Source organism: Tenrec ecaudatus, chromosome 14 (assembly GCF_050624435.1).
Source record: "Tenrec ecaudatus isolate mTenEca1 chromosome 14, mTenEca1.hap1, whole genome shotgun sequence".
NCBI lineage: Eukaryota > Metazoa > Chordata > Mammalia > Afrosoricida > Tenrecidae > Tenrec > Tenrec ecaudatus.
Window position 1 is genome coordinate 33,630,781 of NC_134543.1, and position 14,020 is coordinate 33,644,800.

The 14,020-nt window shown below is 47.2% G+C and overlaps 1 protein-coding gene across 2 annotated transcripts in view; it reads left to right on the forward strand.

Annotated features, from left to right (window-relative positions):
• The window catches only part of MAP3K9 (mitogen-activated protein kinase kinase kinase 9), a 94,949-nt gene that overhangs the window by 16,398 nt on the left and 64,531 nt on the right, over positions 1–14,020 (forward strand). The window lies entirely within an intron of this gene.

The window sequence follows — 14,020 nt, forward strand, 5'->3', positions numbered from 1 at the left end:
AGCCCGTTACCTCCCCTAAGAAGCCCCGTGATTGTGAGTCTTATCTGGGAGCTCCGTGTGGCCTTTGTGACAGACGATCAAACCCAGCAGAGGAGTCCTGTGGGAGGGGTGGTTGTTGCCAGAACTGGTGAAAAGGTCGGGGAGAGGAGGCATGTCTGACCTTTGCTGCTGAGGAATCCGCCCGGGAAGCTGCTGTCAGTGGTGGTTCTCTCTCCCCCTTGAGAAGGGAAGAGCACATTAGATGCCTTCAGATCATTCTTAACACATGCCCAGCAGCCTCTTGTAGACCTAACACTACCGTTTATAAAAGCAGGATTCTAACACAGTTGCTTGTGAAACCCTGAGAGCTATGCAAAATGTATCTAGGCTTATTTATTTTTTTGGAGAGTCCATAAGCTGCTATTAATCCAAGACTCAAAGAAGGTTGTGAGTCAGCCACCATTACAGAGAACTTCTTCAATTGGACATCTGTGTCAGAGATGCACTGTGTCACGGAAGCAGTCCTTGGCTGGCGCAGATAGTTAAGCACGCGACTGCTTATTGACAGGTTGGCTGTGTGAGCCGTTTTCAACTGCCTCATGTGCGTGTGAATGTTGGACCGGAGAAGGACTGATGTGTTTGAATTGCGGTGTTGGAGAAGAATGTTGAAAATACTACAGACTTCTAAAAGGATACCACAATCTGTCTTGGAAGAAGTACGGCCAGAGAGGGCTTCTTAGAGGCAAGGATGGCAAGGCATACTTTAGACATGTTCTCCGGAGAGACCCGTCATCCCCGGAGAAGGACGTCATGCTTGGTAAAGTGAATGGAAAAGCAAAAAAGAGGAAGGCCCTCACCAAGATGGACTGACAGTAGGTCGAGGCACCAGAATAATGGGGAGGCAGGCGCTGGACTGGGCAGTGTTTCGTTCGGTTGTTCATCAGGTTGCTATGGGTCAGAACCGGCCTAACAACAAACACAACAAAGGGATCTTCGAAAATTGTACTGGCGACCTGCTTCTGAAAACCCTGTGGTGCCGGTCTATTTTGCGCACACTGAGTCACCGTCTGTTAGAGTCAGCCGTTCCTGGTTCGGTGCAGTGAAAGAAATACTGATGTAAATGACACGGACTCGCGAGGCGACACTGGGCAAATCTGGTCCTCTCTCTGGATCTCACATTCCTCATATGTGCAGTGAGAGGTATGGGTGAGAGGTCTCTACAGTCGCTTCCAGGACCGGTGTTGGTCCCGGTGCTTGGAGTCCTAGTGACACCAAGCGCAAGGGAACAAAACACTCCATGATTCTGCATCACTCTCACCCGTCGTTCTGGCTTCTGTATCCCGCCATGTCGCCGAGGGCCTTCCCTCCTTCTCCCAGACTTTTTACTTCACCAAGCATCGCGTCCTTCTCCTGGGACAGGAGTCCCCAGGTCACAGAGCCAAAGGATGTGAGATGAAGGAACGGTCTGGCAGCACTTCTTCCGAGACTGATCCGTTCGTTCTTCTGGCAGCCCATGGAACTCCCAGTATGCTTTGCCAAGGCCAACCTTCAACTGCACTGACTCTACTGTGGTCTCACTTACTTCTTGGTCAGCCTTCTCTGTGTAGAGGTGACAAGCAATGCCATGTTTGGATGAAATGCATCTCATTCCTCAAAGGCGCGGCGCATCTTTGTTTTTGAACACTTGACAGATTTGCCCAATGCGATATGTCCTCTCATTTGTTTCTAATGTCCTTTCACTGCCCTGCTTCCATGGACATTGATTATGTACCCCGTTGACATCCGTTCCTTGATAGCGTACATTTTCTTCCTTTTTGGGGGTGATATTGCCTGTTGGTCCAGTGTGAGAATATTTGTTCTCTTTCTGTTGATGAGGAAGGCTAGTCTTTGATGTAAGTGTTTCAAGTCCTCCTGGGTTTCAGCAAGCACGGCTGTCTTCTGCGTCTTGCAGTTTGCTAGTGAACCTCCCTCCAATTCAAATGCCACCCTTTCCTTCAGAGTTCACTTTCTTGGGTGATTTTCTCATCATGTATGTTGCATAAGGATAATGAAAGGACAGAGCATTGATGTGCACTTTTGGTTTTATTTTTTTAGTTAGTTTTACTTTTCTTGATTTTAAATGATGTAATATCCCATTGTTCAGCTCCTTGACTTACGTTCCGGTTCTGCGTGAGACAATGAAGGGTTCTGCTAGTCCCATTCTTTGTAGTATTGGCCGAAATTTGTTCCCGTCCACACAGTCCAGTGCTTTTGCATAGTCAGCAAAACCAGGCAACCTTGTGCTGGTATTCTCTACTGTCAGCTAAAACCCATGTGTCAACAGCAGTTCTCCTTCATTCCACCTCCTCTTCTCACTCCGCCCTGCATTTCTGGCAGTGGTCTGTGGGTGTACTGTTGCAACTGTTTTTGAATTATCTTCGGCAAAATTTTACATGATGTGAAGTGTGAGTGCCTGGTTTGGGAGGCAGAAGGTGATGTCGCTCTCTGAGGCTGTGCGTCAGGCTTCCCCTCTGCCAGGCTTCTTGATGCAGGTGCTGCCGCTTCTGGAAGGGCATCCTCACCATGTGGTTTAGCGGCAGGATTAGGAGAGGAGTCCAGAGGTGCTTCCTTCCCCCACTGCTGTCCAGGCCCTGACAGATGGCCTTTCTGAGCGAGGATGCTCTGATCGTAGGAGCCAACGCAGGGTTCCCAATACACCAAGGGCAGCCTTTGTCCTGGAGGTGGGATGCAGTTAGCGGAATGCCATCGTCTGTCCTTGGAGCTGAGCTGGGGGCATCTTGGTCTCAGAGTTGAGCCCCTGCTTAGATTTTCAAGACTTGCTCCCTGCTCATGTTTGTGAAGAGACATCGGGCTGTTTTCAGACCAGGCTCAGGACCATTTAGCAGGATGCTTCTGTAGCCACCCCAGAGACATGCATAAATAGATTTTGTGGGGAATCAACTTATCTATGTTTGAACGGAAACCCTTGTAGCACTACTTTTTTGTTTGTTTTTCTTTTGATTGACCCTCGTACTCTAATAGAAACGCAAATGAGATGTCTTCTGAGTTCTAGATTACGTGCCTGGTTCCCTCCTGACTTTGCCAGCGCTACTGTGGCATGGTGGGAATGTAGAAGTGTGGATTTGAGAAAACAGCATTTCCCCCGGAAGCTTTGGCTGGTTTGTGAACCGACAAGTCAGTGGTTTGAACTGAGGAGTCAGTGGAGGAGATGGAGTTGGCAGCCTTCCCCTGTAGCAAGTTTCAGCCTTGGAAGCCCTGTGGGCTGCTCTCCTTGGTCCTGTTGGATTGTTAAGCGTCTGCATTGATTTGGTGACAGTGGGTTTGGTGGTCACGGGGGGACTTCTGGAGTACCGGTGGCTCAGCACTCGGGTTGGCGGTTTGGACCTACAGCAGAGGCACCGTGGAAGAAAGGCCTGGTCACCGCTCCTGAGAGTCCACAGCCTTGAAAACCCCACGGAGCCCGCATGGTTCCGTTCTGCATAGGCAGGGTTGCCGTGAGTCGCAGTAAACTTGATGACAACCAGTTTGTTCGGCTTTGTTGATGGATGGAGAGAACATTGACCGGGCAGCCAGGCAGACTTAGATTTGAATTCGGCACCTGGCATCAATTCGAGCCTGTGGCTAGCCACGCAGAGCCCCAAGAATCTCATCTGTAAACCACTGGCGACAAAAGAAAGAACAGATGGTGTGAGGTGATCTGAGCAAGTGTCCCACAGACACCGCATTGCGTAAATGGCACCTTGTTTTCCCTCTTTCCAAGGTGAAGCTCAGGAGAGCGTTCTGTCCATCCCTTGCTATTTTAAGTGTACACGGACCGTGCTTGGGGTTGGTGTGAGGTATCTCCTTACCCACCCGGCCCTTGTAGCTGGGTGGCCTCTCGTGGAGAGCGGGGCCTCCGTGCCCGCTGGACCTCGCTGCCACGGGCGGGGCTCGTCCCCCGCAGAAGGGCCGCCTCGTGCTCTGCTGTGATGGCCTTTGGCCTGATTGCGTAGGACAGCTGGCTCTGCCGGACTCACCGCTGACCATCAAAATGCTTTTGCTCCCGGAGGAAGGCGATATGATTCTCTCTCCCCCTTTCCCGCTGCACCAGTCTGCCGCCAAGGTCAAAGGAGATGTCTTCTCTCACATTCCCCTCCTGGCTGTCCCACGTCCATCAGGCTTTCCTGTCGCCGGTCTCTCCTAAGACTCCGGGAGGTTCCGGGTAAAGCCGAATGGGAACTTACGTGGAGCTCTGCGCTCTTATTTTGGACGGAGAAGGGTGTGTGCCCACCCATCTCTCAACTCCGGGGAATGGATGTAATTCCAGTAGCTGCTCCTCAGATCTGTTTGTGCCAGCCCGTAGAGCAGGGGTGCTCCACCTTCCTCAGGCCGCGACCCTTTCATGCAGCTCCTCGTGTGTGGTGACCCCCAACTGTAACATTATTTTCATTGCTACTTCATCACTGTCATTTTGCTACTGTGATGAATCTCGGGCGACCCCTGTGAAAGGGGGTTTTGAGTAGGTGCTGGTGTTTTTGAGCATCACAGGTGCCCACACGGTGCCTGGGTCCGGGCATTAACCTCATAACCATTAGAGAGTAGTCCTGGGCCCTGGATGGGGATGAGGCCTGCCTCATTGACTGGCTTGCTGGGCGCTCTGAGCAAATGACTTATGCTTTCTGCTTTACTTCCACACCTATAAAATGAGAGGGTGCATCATATCACCTACCTCATCTCTGAGGGTAGAAGTGGGGATTAAATGAGATAACCTTAGCAGCGCCCGGCGCTCAGGAAACATTCCATGTAAACCTGAACCGTAGCCCATTGCTATTGGGTCCCTTCTGACTCACAGCGACCGTGTTCGGACCGAGTGGGACTGACTGCCCCCTGAGGGCTCACAAGGCTGTAATCACTACGGGTGCTTCACAACTGCACCACCAGGGCTCCCGAGTACTCAATGCCTCACTCAAACCTACTGCCATTGAGTTGATGCTGACTCACAGTGACCCTATAGGGCAGGGTAGAACTGGCCCTGTGGATTCCCGAGACTGTACCCCTTTCCAGGGTAGAAAGCCCCATCCTTGCTCCAGCAGAGTGGCTGGTGATTTCAAGCTGTTAACCTTGCTGATTTAGCAGCCCCGCGCATAGTCCCCCATGCCACCAGGGCACTCCCTCCTTCATAAAGTGACCATTGGCATTGTAGTTTAGACCCCCTGTCATCCCGCTTGTGTTGTTGGGTTGATTGTGGCTACTATTCAGTGTTTGAGCTGTGTTCTGTCAGCTGTGCCATAGATTTTGAAAATCGAAATACAATGCATACACGTGGTAAAAAGTTCACACCGCACGCACACACAACTGTCTTTACCTTTATGTGTGACTTCCTTCTTACCGGTGTGCCTCATTCTCACCTGCCATTTTAGTGACAGGGTACATGCCATCTGGACACGTATGATTGCATTGTTCTATTGCTGCATTCTGTTAACCTTCAGAGTCTAAGGAAAGGGGAAGATTATAGTGGTAGTCTTCAATTTTTAGTTATTCTTAACCTTCTCTGCTGTCTCCTCTCTAAAGATTTGAGCAGAAAGGAACCTGCCAGTTGAGACCCAAGGAGAAATTAAGTGACTTGCCTAAGGTCTTACTGTGGGGGTTTCTGCATTCATGTCATCTTTCCTCTAGCCACGCGCCCCCCCCCCCCCAACAGGGGGTCCTGCTCCTTCTGTCCAGTATCTCAGTTGAGCGCACACTGTCTCCATGCACAGCGGGTGGAGGAATTAGATGACTTACTCTTATGGGGCCCAGAGGTCAAAGTCTAGACTTAACCTCGCTGGCTCCTGACTTGCGCCCAGTCTTTTTCTTTACTGTGTTTGTCCAAGGCTAGCAATATCCACTGCTCATATAGGTGGTTAAATTCCTGTGAGAAGAAAAAAAGCAGTGAACACATTTTTGTTCCTTAAGCAGCTGCCCTCTGGCTGCTTGTGCTTTTGAAAGGGGTCCTGGGGTACATCAGTCATGAGCCTCTCTCTGCCTTTAGCAGAGTTGTAAGATGCAGAGTTATTCTCCTGCCTCCTGCACCAGGGGAAAACTAGCCTTTCTAATTCCTTGGGTGGAATTAATAATAAAACCAGCGTGCCTTTCCCACGTGCTCGGTAGCTAGTGCCAAGGAACGACCCACCTCCACAGCCAAGGACTTACATGTTTCCCCTGTGAATGTCTAAGCTCAAATGATGTCAGATTATTAGTGGAACATGATGTTATCTGATAACCACCACTTTGTATAGATCTATAAATATGTATCATACTTGACTGTCACCTTAGAGTTTGGAGTGCTTTAATGTGCACAATATTAGTATCATCCTGTGGTGCCTGAGATAGAATGGATGGCCCAACAAGACAGAGTCGACCTGTCCCGTAAGGTTTTCGTCTCTACAGAAGCAGACCAATAAATCCTCCTGCAGAGCTGCTGCGTGGGTTTGAACTGCTAACCTTTTAGTTATTGAGTCATTGCCAACTCATAGTGATCCTGTAGGACAGGGCAGAACTGCTCCTGAGAGTTTCCAAGCCTGTAACTTGTGACGGGAATAGAAAGCCCCATCTTTACTCAGGGTACGCCTAGCTTTTTGGATTGCAAGCCGCATGCCTGACCACTACACCCCCAGGGCGTCTAGTCCAGTTCCTGATAAGCTTTTGGGTGTTTGATTTCATATTTGTGTAGTAGAGGAGAGTTGGGGGTGGGGGTGGGAATGACCTTCCAAGAAGAGTAAGGGTATCCTTACCCAAGGAAAAAGTGATATTCTAAAACCTTTCCTGACACAGAGGCTCCCCGAGGGCAGGAAATAAAGCATTCACGCATTGCCCCAACAAACCTAGGGGTATGCCAATGGGGTTACTTTTCCAGGCTAAAGCAAAGGAAGGAACAGACCATCTGGCAACTGAGGCGTGTCACTTTGAGACTCTGGACAGTGTGAATGTGCTCACCCGTGGGAACACCCGCCACTCCTCCTCGTCGGGTTTGCAGAGGAATCCTTGCTGGATGGACTCGACCCAGGGGCACAGCAGTGGGAGGGTAGGCAGGAAGTACGAAAGGCATCCCTCACTTATCCTGGAAGACCTTGAGTCAGAACAGAGCCAGTCTTAGCCTGAAGAGGTACTTGAGGTTAGTCCCTCCCTGTTCTTAAAGAGGTTGGGGAGTGATTCATAGGAAACTTTTCATCATGTTTCATAGCTTTCCAGGGCTGTTAAGGACTTGTGGTTCACAATGGCACCTCCCCTTGCTTTGCGCCTGTGTGGCTTGGGCTTCCTTACCTGAGTGGGATGGAATGCACATTGGTATCTGTGGTAGATTCTGCTGCTTCCTTCTCTGCCCGTCAATCCTTTCAGCCCTGGGGAGCTCCAGGGGAAGTAGAGGTCACAGAACCTAGAGGTTGATAGGTGGTGATTCTCAGCCAGCTGAACTCTCTTGACAGGTCCTAGGGAGTTCCCGACGGGCCTGCTACTGTCTCAGGTGCTGCGGAAACGTGCAAAGAACGGTTCTCTCTAACCCCTGAGAACCACAGAATGGATTGAATAGCTGCCAAGGGGTCGCTGGATGATTCTGCAGAAAGAAGTTGCTAGAAGGCCTTGATGGAGGTGTTAGGCCCTGAAGAATGGGTGGGATTTAGGGAAGGGGTAGTAGTGGGGTGGGAAAGCCGCAGCATTGACCTCTGGAATCATGCAGGGCCAAGTATTTTTCAGGGCTCTGCCCCTATCCACTGACTTCTTAAAAAAAATTCTTTTAAATTAATTGTATTTTTTTTGTGTGACTGTTGAGACTATATTTAGCAAAAGATACACTACTTCCACCGTCTGTGCAGGTACCTTTAGTGACACTGATGACAGGTTGAGTTGTGTAACTGGTCTCACCCTCTGTTTCCGAGTCGTTTCTTCCCCGTTGATGTCGATTCCCTACCCCCTACGATTCTTTTAGAATCTTCTAAGTTGCTCTTGTCACTTTGATCCCATAAAAATCGTCCTTACAGGGGCATGATTTTGCTTGAGTTAAGCTAACCAGTTACTTGCGTTTAAGGAGACTTTCAGGGGACGCTTGCTGCAAAGTTTCGAGAATGTCACAGGACAGTGCTTTCAGGAGTTCATTTAACCACGTGGCTCCCAGAAGCAAATTCTGTCTGCATGTTCCCACTTTTGATAGTGATTCTTTTATAGAATTTTTAATTCAAATCTTCAACAGTGGTAGCCAGGCACCATGCAATTTTCTCATTTTGTGCCAAAGGAGGTAGATAGGATAGAAGATTATCCTTACTCAGTTGTTCCAGGTGAATAGAGATCAATTTTTTTTAGCATGTAACAGTATTTTCTTTTTTTTTCCATTTTATTAGGGGCTCATACAACTCTTATCACAATCCATACATATATATACATCAATTGTATAAAGCACATCAGTACATTCTTTGCCCTAATCATTTTCAAAGCATTTGCTCTCCACTTAAGCCCTTTGAATCAGGTCCTCTTTTTTTCCCCCTCCCTCCCCACTCCCCCCTCCCTCATGAGCCCTTGATAATCCACAGATTGTTATTTTGTCATATCTTGCCCTATCCAGAGTCTCCCTTCCCCCCCTTCTCTGCCGTCCATCTCCCAGGGAGGAGGTCACATGTGGATCCTTGTAATCAGTTCCCCTTTTCCAACCCACTCACCCTTCACTCTCCCAGCATCGCCCCTCACACCCCTGGTCCTGAAGGTATCATCCACCCTGGATTCCCTTTGCCTCCAGCTCCCATATGCACCAGTGTACAACCTCTGCCCTATCCAGTCCTACAAGGTAGAATTCGGATCATGGTAGTTGAGGGGAGGAAGCATTCAGGATCTGGGGGAAAGCTGTGTTCTTCATCGGTCCTACATCACACCCTGACTGACCCATCTCCTCTCCTAAACCCCTCTATGAGGGGATTAGAGATCAATTTTTGTATCATCTTCACAATTGTTGTTAGGTTTGGGGCCCATTGCTGTATCTATTTTATCACTGTCTCATTGAGGATCACCCTCCTTTCTGCTGACCTTCTAGTTCATCAAACATGCTATCTTTTTCTAGGGACTAGTCTCTCTTGATAAAATGTCCAGTTTTTACAAACAATTTGTCCAATTGTGTTAGTCTGGGTAGACTAGAAAAACAAATCCAGTGATATTCATGAGTATATGAAAGAGGTTTATATGCAAGAGCAACTGAACATTGAGAAAACATCCCAGCCCAGTACAGATCAAGTCCATTAGTCTGATATTAGCTTATATGTCTGATACCAATCTATAAAGTCCTCTTCAGCCTCATGAAACACATACAATGATGCCAAATGCAGGAAGATCACAGGCCTGTGGGTAGAAAGTCTTGTGGATCCAGTGGCAGTGGAAGCTTCTCGGCTCTGGCAGGGGTCTCTATGTGGCTCCTCCAGCTCCAGGGCTCTGGTTCTATCAGTATAATTCCATGTGGCTTGTCAACAGGATTGTCTTGCAGGGAGTGAGCGTGTGTCCCGCCTCCAGTGGGCTATTTATCTCCTTAGTGCCTCCAAATGAGGTCAACAAGCTATGACATGATTGACAGGCTTTTAAACTCTACCCCTTCACTCTTAAGTCTCAAATTGACAACAGATTATGTAATTACCACACCAACACAATATGTAGTTTGATTTCAATTTTTTTTTAGTTTGATTTCTTGATTGCTGTTTCTATTGGTGTTAATTATGGTTTCAAGTAAAATGAAGTACTTGACAATGACAATGTTTTCTCTATTGTAATATTGTTTATGGTGTAGTAGGAGGTTTTTAATTTTCTTCATCTTTCGTTATAATCTATATCTAAGGTTATAATCTTGGCAATGGAATTGTTCATTGTAAATATTGTCAATGCTATTGTAATTTCCTTGTTACATTTTTAGATTTCTCATTGAAGATCCATTGAAACAACCCAGCTGATTTTTCTTTGTTGACTTTTTAGCATAAAACTTTGTTCAACTCCTCTCTTAGCTCTAAACATTGTCTTTGTGTGTGTGTGTATAAAATAATTTTATTGGGGGGGGCTCATACAGCTCTTGTCACAATCCATCCATCCATCCATTGTGTCAAGCACATTTGAACATTTGTTGCCATCATCATTTTCAAAACATTTTTTTGTACTTCAGTTCTTAGTATCAGCTCATTTTCCCTTCCCCCTCCCCTCTCTCCCTCATGACCCCTTGATAATTTATAGATAATTATTTTTTTCATATCTTACACTGATGTCTCCCTTCACCCACTTTTCTCTTGTCCATCCCCCTGGGAGGGGGTTATATGATTGTGATCAGTTCCCCCTCCCTCCCCCCCAGCCTTCCCCTTCCCCTCCTGGTATTGCTACTCTCAATATTGGTCCCAAGGGGTTTATCTGTCGTGGGTTCCTTTTCCTGCTCTTATTTGTACCCGTGTACATGCTCTAGTCTAGCCGGATTTTTAAGATAAATTTGGGGTCATGTTAGTGGGGGGGGGGAGCACTAAAGAACTAGAGGAAAGTTGTATGTTTTATTGCATCCTGACTGACTCATCTCTTCTTTGTGACCCTTCTGGAAGGGGATGTCCAATTGTTCACAGATGGGCTTTGGGTCTCTATTCTGCATTCCTCTCATTCACATTGATGTGATTTTTTTTGTTCTGGGTCTTTGATGCCTGATACCTGATCCCATCGACACCTCATGACCACACAGGTTGGTGTGCTTCTTCCATGTAGACTTTGTTGCTTCTCAGCTAGATGGCCGCTTGTTATCTTCAAGCCTTTAAGACCCCAGATGCTATATCTTTTGATAGCCGGCACTGATAGTTTTCTTCACCACATTTGATTATGCGCCCATTTTGTCTTTAGTGATTGTGTTGGGAAGGTGAGCATCACAGAATGCCAGGTTATTAGAACAAAGTGTTCTTGCGTTGAGGGAGTACTTGAGTAGAGACCCAATGTCTGATACCTTAATACTTAACATGTAAATCTATGTACATAGACATTATATAGAATTATATTTATATATGTACATGCCTGTATTTAGATCTCTATAAATGTCCTTTGCCTCCTACTTCTTTCCTCTGTTTCTTTTTACTTTTCTCATGTCCCACTGTCATGTCGGCTCACATTCGGGTTTCAGTCATTTCTCCCAGTTACATTGCCCTGGATCAAGGCCCACCAGGTCTCCTACACCCTCCTCACCAGCGAATTTAGATCACCTGTTGTTCCCTTGTCCCTGGGTTGATTGACACCCCACCTCCTTTCTTCCGCCTCCCCCATTCCCATGTCTCCCCCACAACTGTTGGTCCTGTTGTTTTCTCCTCTGAATTGTTTATCCTGCCTATCTCTTATCTAGATAGACATGCAGAGACCATAATAAGTACAAAGACAAGACAGAACAAAGCAAAGCAACAAAAGAAAACACCAAGGACAAAAAAAGAAAAGCTTATAAATCGTTCAAGGTCTGTTGGTTGACCTCTAGGAGTCTTTCGCATCTGAGTCTGATGGGGTGCCACGCCCTGGCCCCAAAGTCTAGTTTTGATATTCCCCAGGGACTTCATTGCTTTGCTCCCCTTGCTGCTCTGTTGCACGCCCTTAGGGTTTCACCCAGGTGTGGTGGGGTCAGATCAGGCACAGTTCCCACACTGTGCCTCCAGTGTTTCCCCGCAGCGCTGTGGGTCAGCGAGGGATGTCGTCTCTCATGGTGGAGCTGGTCCTGCGTCCTCTCTGTGCGTTGGCTGCTCTGAGTAGGAGTAGCTTCCTCGGGGCTTGGTGAGCATATTTGTATATTTTCTTGGTGGGCACCATAAATGTGACATTTAACAGCATGTTATTTATTTTTAACAGCTTGTTTTTATATAACATTCTACATTAAGTTGATGCTAACTTTAGTAGAGTACTATGAAAATTCTCTATACTGTTCCTTCCCCCCATTTTTGTTACCACAAATTATATCTTTATATTTCATATGCCCTGCAGCATCATTTTATCCGTTGTGCTTACGTATTTGTTGTTAAAGACACGGAGTATGAAGCAGAATGAATAGGAATGGCGCTTTATGATCGGCTCTGTGGGTCCTTCATCAGGAACCTCTCTGAATATACGTGTATGGTTTCGAATTACTTTTTGGTGTCTTTCCCCGTCCATCTACAGAACTTCATTAGTACTTTTTATAGGACTGGGCTGTGAATATGAACTCACTCAGCTTCTGTCTGTCTGGGCAGGTTTTAATTTCACCCTCATTCTTGAAGGATAGCTTCACTGGGCATATAGTATTCTTGGCTGATTTTTTTTCTTTCAGCACTTTAAATATATTGTTCCATCGCCTGCTGGCCTGCAGTGTTTCTGCGGAAAATTGACACGTCGTCTAGGATCCTTTGTATATAACTGTGCTTCTCTCTTTCAGGATTGTGTCCTCTTTTATAGCCTTTCTTTGTGCTTTGGTTTCCATCGTTTGGGGTTTAGCCTTCTTGGAGGTCTTTGAGCTGTATGAATTTGTAGGTTCATGTCCTTTGCTCAATTGGGGGGGATTCTTTGAAGGGTCAGAATCATGATACCACCATCTTCCCAGAAGAGCCCTCTGACTTCCTTTGGAACTTCCCAGTTACGGAATATTAACAGAGGCCAGGTTTCAAGGTAGATGAGTCTCCCACGTGGAAGCAGCTCCTCTAAGTAGCTGGAGAGCGTGGTACATTCCAGTGATGTCGTCAGGCCAGACTTTCCAGCTCCGAATCCCTTTCCTCTTCTGTAAAATGGGACCAGCTTAGCTTGTGCTCCGAGCCTCGTGATGAGAACTACATGGACATATACATGTTAATTCTGGGCATAATGTACGTGAAAGACACGATCTTTTCTTTGTAAATTATTATTTCCAAGAAGAGCTACTTCTCTGGCAGCAGCACACATAGGAATAGATGAACAAATATGTTACCTGTGGTCTCCATTACCTACTGCTTTGGGATAAACCACCCCAAACCAAAACCATCTTCTTATGCTTGCAAAGCTTAGTTCAAGCAAGGATTTTCACCCTCCAAGGCTCAGGGGAACCCTGCACACGAAGGCAAGAGCCATTGCCCCGACGCATGTCCGAGGACCCAGTCTGCGGGTGTGTAACCCACCCCTGTGGTGTGGCTGCCTCATCACACGGATGTGAGGACTCTTGGCTTTCCTACATGAGGTTCAAGACTTCAAGCTCAAGTGCTCCTGTGAACAAGATGGAAGCTGTATCATATTACTGGATCCGCCTTAAAAGTCATACAGCCTCACCTAATTCACAGTTTAAAACATTATAAATTTTAAAAGTCATGCAGCAGCACCTCAACTATATTCCATTTGTTCAATTGCGTCACAAGCCATTTCACTGGATAGGCAGAAGACTCAATCTTGGCACCTGTGAGTGTAAGCGACTTGAGAAATAGCATCTTTGAAGGTATTACAGTTAACCGTAAGCAATGTTGGAGTGGACCTAATGCAATGGTGGTGTTCGTATAAAAGAGTCATGGAATTGTCAATGTTAGGAGACAGCCGTGTGACATCAGAAGCAAAAATTATAGCAGGTGGGATCCAAGGAATCCCAAGGATTGCTGGAAGTCACCAGAAACTAGGAAGAGGCAAGGAAGGCCATTGCTGTAGAGCCTTCAGGGAGTGGTCCCACTGGGGGGACCCTGATTCCAGAAGCTGCACTGCAAAGAGGTAATTTCTGTCCTTATAAGACACCTTTTCTGTGGTATTTTGTTAGGTTCCCCACCCAGATTCCAGGGGACCTCTTCTCAACGACAGGCGATTGAGGTCTCACTGGAGGAAAGCATGCAGGATGAGAGATGTTGTTATACCATCCTGGAAAGGACAGCCAGCCCTTGGTGCTCGGGTGTGCTGTGGTAAAGTTCTAGGCCACGAGACCAGGCCTTGGAGAGCCAGTGGAGCAGCAGCACCTGTGTTTACCAAAGAAAGAATTGCCTTTTGTTGACAAAATGTTCTGGCTGTCTCTTTGTAAAGTTATTTTTTTTTTCCATCTGGCATGTGGCTGGGGGCCTCTGAGGCATGCCAGGAACCTGAC